Genomic DNA, 6,000 nt, shown 5'->3' with positions numbered 1-6,000 from the left:
TTCATGCTTCATAAGAAAGGCGTAAAAAGACTTTAAGGACTATATATCTACAGGCATGTCACCAAATACCTAACAATGGCACTGATACTAGGCTCATATTAAAGACTTAACTGCACTGAGCTATGAAAGAAAATCCATTTCAGAATCATTGATTGAGAATATGGTTGCAAACTAGCCATGATGTCTTGTGTTCATGAATAGAGTTAAACAAAGGCTGTCATAAAAATAGATTTATAAACATATATGTATATGCTTTGGGCATCCACACTGATAGGAGTGTTTTGTTCGGGACATTCACCAAAACCAAGATGATCCAAATAGAATGGGGAGTAAGGCATAAAGATATACTGTGTTAATAGGAAATCCTCACCATCCAAAACTCCCATTGAATTTGATGATAGTTTTCTTTAGTAAATGTTGCATTATTTGGCCACATATACTATTTACAAAGTGCTCTCCATACACCTCATGAGTCAATGGACAGTTAAAATATAAGTAACACTCATGAACTAAAGCTCTTTTTTGCAATTTGGAGGACACAGGAGTATGGCAGCTGGTGGGATGAAGAAAGTAGTTTTTTTCAAAAACTGGATTGGTTTCAGAGAAGTCAATGCTGGGCCTAAGCTGGTCAAAAAAATAATGGAACAGTTTTCCATTGGAAAATCCAGTTTTGTTGAAATCAACAGTTTGTGGGAATGTGTTGAGTTTGAGGAGGGAAATGTCAAAATGAATCTTTCTTGATTTTGTTTGGAAATGTTAAAATTATTATAATTATAATAATGTATTTATATTTAATATTTTATATTAACATGCTTTGACAGTATCACAACTTAATTACTCCACATTTTCAAATTTAATTTTTTGGGACTTTCCATTCCACATTTCAATTTTTCAGAGTTTTGCGTTTTTGTTCCAATTTGGAATGAACGCAGATTTCACAACGCCAGATAGAATGGGACTGATTCTGTTTTCTAACCTGCTCTGCATAAGCCATTTAGCCGCTTTTTCACTTCTAATTCACTAATCCAAATGCAGCCCTGGTTAGTATTGAAGGAAAGCCATTACTATATAAAAGGCTACGTTTTGCTGGTGTATTTGAAAATGATTCAACCTTAGTGCAGTTCTCAATGGACAAGGGTCTACTGAACAGAAATCATTATCCACTTTTGTTGGAAATCTCAGTAGAGACACTGAGGAATAACTGATCATGGAGACCAAATTCTACCTATTCAACCTTAAAAGTGGGGTCTGCAAGGTCCATGTTAACTCATACTTGCATTACTGCTGCCTCTTTATATATAGACTATTAGGAAAATATTTATTTACTTATTTCTATTTTAGTCTGAAGTAATTTCCATACCAAATGATGTCCATCTCAAACTCCAGTCTCCCTTGAGATACATTTAAAAGTACATTCTTCACCCTCATAACTCATCAGACCAAGACGGTTTAAAACCTTTGTCTCTCAACACCCTTTACCACCAGAGAGAAATTCTACCCCCACCTGCCTCACTCCTGTGCCAATGCCTGCTCAAGCAGATTGGAAGGCTTTCATCTTCAAGCACCTTCACAAGCATTAAATTCACTTTCAGTTTAAAATAAAATAATATTTTTAGAATTCTCCAGGCCTGCTGAGAAAAATATAATTTGAGCTATGCAGCTAACAGTGTTTTGATCTCTCACACAAAGTGGGAAATTATGATTAAAGCATTTCCATGAGAAAGCACAAGGGTTGGTCTAAAAATGAACATGGAGAAGGCCAAAGTCATATCCAACCAGCAGTTTCAATTAAAATAAATTGTCACTGAAGGATTGAATGGATGGCTTTGTATACCATAGAAAAGTGGATAGGTATAGACCAAATACTGAAAGAGATTAAAGGGAATGATGATCACCTCAAACTGGTGGGAACACCTTTGGAAGGCTTTGTAATCCTGAGACACAAATGTCTGATCTCCCTGAACAGCTAGAATTCATGTATCCTGATATCCATCTACTAAGACAAGATCAAAATAAAAGTTTTCCATTAAATTCAAAATTATTAATAAAGAGTATTTCAAAATTTTATCTGGGGAAGAGATAGATACTTACCTATTTCAAAACTGTAAAGCAAAGACGGGGATAAAATCAAATGACGATGCAGCCACTGAACCTCATTAATTTAAAATCATCCGGTGCTCGTCACCTGTTTTTCAGTAGCTGTATTCCTGCCTCTTCATTGCCAACACAAAAGAGAGAAAGGACTAATATGCATCTAAATAGTTACGAAGGGAAAATATTGCCTCTGCATGTAACCCTCAGTGGGCACAGCAATGAGATATTGATGGAAATTACAGCGTGGCAACACATTTCTTCATTTGTGTTGTATGTTCCTAAACCAAATTCACCCACAAGACTCCATAAACTGTGTACAATTCTTTGTTATGTATTATTTTAACTTGTTTTTAAAAGGACATACAGTACTATTAATAATACTGCCCTAAGTTTATAGTTTATTCCCAAATGCTATGTCTTTTCACCACAAACAATAGCTTGGAGAGACATAAGTGCCCCACATTCACTTATTGCTTGTTTCCAATTAATGTTAGGGCCCATTGTCTGAGAGCTATTGTTCATGCAAATGCATTCTTTGATCAATTAACAAAAGAACTGGTATCTTAAAGGGAAGTAAATTTCTTAGCTGTTCAAAGGAGTATTTTGAGAAGTGATTTTAAGTGCCTTGATATCCCCAGTATTACATAAATGTAAAGATTTTAAAGATGTTGAGGGTTCAGTTCTCCTATCATGCCACCATTGCTGACTGCTGCTGTGGCTACAGTATATTCAGCATCATTTTCAACTCGTCCATAAAATAAAATGAAGATGTCATTGGTGACTGCTTATCTTAAAATCACCCTCTTCTGGATAAATTATTTTATACATGAGAGAGGAGTTGTGTCTCTTTAATCCATTCAATCTTAGTGTCCCTTCTATGGCTACCAACAAACTTGCTGTGGACATTGTAGATAGTGTGATGTGAGCACCTCTCTAGTAGGAACTTGTATGGCAACCAGTGTGAAATTAGTTTATTGTCTTCAGGTAGAAATCAAATGGTAATGACTTTTTAAGTCCCTTCTAACTTGGGTGTTCCATAGAAAATGGATCTAGAACCACAGGAAAAACAAAGTGTAGCTGTAGTAATGTTCTCAGCTAACAATTCATATTCTGAGTTACTTTAAAACATAGCAGTTTGTTTCCCTGTATCTACTCTCACACACTAATACTTTCCTAACATAATACTTTGTACAGTTGACTGTTTAACAAGCAGAAGGGAATTTCTTTTCCCCCAAGACTGTATTTTGTTAAAAACTAGCCTTAATCAAATGAGTTACAACTTAAAACTGTGACTTATTTATAATCGCCTCATCCAAAAATACTGATTGTGGGCCATCAAGATTATGCCAAGCACAAATACATCATATGCCACTGTGTCAACACTACAGCATGTTAACTATGCAGCAAGGTGCCAGCGTGGTTATGCAAATAGAGGCACTATTGGCTTATCTGTCAAAAACATGGCCAGAATGCCTGGGAGACAGATTTCAATAAAAGAGAGATAGAGTGTGTATCAGTGAGGCTGGTATTAATAATTTATGATTAATCCGTTTATGGAAATGTGCTAACAGAAGGATTTGGAGAGAGGAAGATGGATGCCTTGTCTTGGTTTCCCCCATTGCTTTTCCTCCTGTTATGACTTCAATCGCTTGAAAAGCAAATATAGGGCTTCATCCTGTCCAGTGCAAATGTGTGGTGCATCATGTAGAAACAGAAGCTAAAAAATGATGGTCAGGAACAGGAAGTGCAGAATCACCCTGATCCTGCACTAACAGGTGTTGCTGAATTGCTGCCACGTTACCCTACTCAGCAGGAGGAGTCAAGCCTAAGGAGAGAACATGTAGCTAAGAACTTCATTAGCATAATGTGACATTTTTGCAACACAATTCAGATCTGAGTGTTGGCAGATTTACCATGAAATGTGAAGTTCACACACAAACCCATACATTTTTCACTCAAGAATGGACCAGATTTAGTTGTTTTTTTTTTGTTTTTTGTTTTTAAACACTCATTTGGAGCCCCAAAAAGCAAAATTTTACTTTGAAAATTATCTATTATAAATATAATTTGTCATTCAGACGCAAGTAGATATACAAATAAAGTCCGAGGGTAGGATTTTCAAAAACACTCAGCATTGGACTGAGTATCTTTAATGCTTTTGAAAACCCTACGGTCCCATCAATTAGATGGAAAGTGAGTTCAGCCAGTGACTTCTGCAGAACCAGGACTGGCTACCCAGATCAAAGTATACAAACCTACAGAGAGTATCGTAATAAATTGATGTATATCCTGTTGAGCATTTCATTGACATATACTGTTTGGTGCAGAGGCAACATTTGTATGTCTAAGTAGAGTACTGTATTTTGAGCAGAGGTACAGACACACACACATTCATCAGTGTTGTTGGGGTCATTCTTAACCATGGTGAGCTACTGGGTCTGAGCCTCAATTTTCTCTCAGTCAGACTCCTGGAGTGTTGGTGTCCCTCTCTTAGATTAAAATGGAGTCCAGTGTTTTCTAAAGATTTAACTCACTGGCGAAATTAGAATACACCTCACTTTCCCAGGACAAAAACGTCAAAAAAATCCCCACTCCAGCTCTTCATCCTCTAGGAGCCAAACAAAATATCTGCTTACCCCAGCCAAAGATACAATGGAAAAAGAGCACTAATTTAGTCCCTTATGTCATTTTCTACTCTCCTCTTCTGGTTCAAAGAAATTAACAAAAATAGACCAGCTAGTCTTCTTGGTCCCCCCCCCGGCCCAACTGCTTTTCTTCAGGTTTCCATGGGTCCTGAAGTAAACAGGTCAGATGGTTCAGTTCTTTGGAGATTTCAACAGGAAAGGGAGGGTAGAATCCTTCTACAAACCTCCTTTCTTCACTTTGCACCCAATAACTGAGCTCTTTATATAGTATGGGAGAAGCTCCTACCTCCTCCTGAGTGGAAACGCTCACAGGGCAGGGGCCTGATGAAAAGTTCTGCAGAAACAGAATTAAAGACTCCTCACACATAGGCCATACCTTCTCACAGACTTCCCCCTGCAAGTAGTGTACATAGTTGAGGTGTTACAATCTAATGTCCCCCTTTCCTTAGGAAGTCCCCTGGGAAGGCAGATTAGCACTGTATATTGCTAACGCTGTTGCAAGCATTGCAAAGCATTTTGGGGAGGGTTAAAGGTGTGTGAGTGGAAGTTTTTTTTGCAGGTACAAAAGGCCAAGGGGGGCGGGGGGGAGGGCAGAGCAAAAAGCAAAACCCAGGTTAACTTAACACTGCAGCTAGCAAGCTTAGTTCAAAGATAAGAAGCTGACTTTAGCCCAAGGCCAGCTGCTACCTGCCAACACAGAAGGGGGAAAGTTTAACCCCCCGACCAGCCTTAAAAAAAACCCCAAAACCTAAGTAAAGCAAAGCTGTAAAAATAACAGCAAGAACAGTGAGAGCAAATAAAACAACAACAGGAAAGGCCAATAAAAGAAAAAACAAAGTCTCCAAAGACAAAATGTTTTTAAAAAACAAAAAGGCCATAGCAAGCCTGTTTAAACGAACACAAAAGGCACCAGGAACAGAGGTCCCAGAATAAAACACCCCCCAAAAACCCCAGGGCTTAAAACCCTCATAAGAGCTGGAGCAATTCAGAGAGCACAGCAGATCCTTGGACGGCCTGGGCCTAGAACAGCACTCCCGTCCACCTTCCCCCCCTGCCCTTCTTCTAACGTTACACCCAGACTTGGCCAATCTGGGAGGCACGTGTAAGTATAAAAGTGGGTTAGGGCTTGGGACGTTAACACTTGCTTTCTTCCCCTAAGTAATGTGAAAACGTTCCTAACACTCTCTGCTGCTATTTTATTATGTTATCAATAATGCTTTAAAATTTAAACACTTGGTGTGCCTCGTCATCTCCTCCCCCA

The sequence above is a fragment of the Lepidochelys olivacea genome (assembly GCF_965140295.1).
Source record: "Lepidochelys olivacea isolate rLepOli2 genome assembly, chromosome: 6".
NCBI lineage: Eukaryota > Metazoa > Chordata > Testudines > Cheloniidae > Lepidochelys > Lepidochelys olivacea.
The sequence above is the reverse complement of the archived record's forward strand: the minus strand, read 5'-3'. Positions refer to the sequence as shown.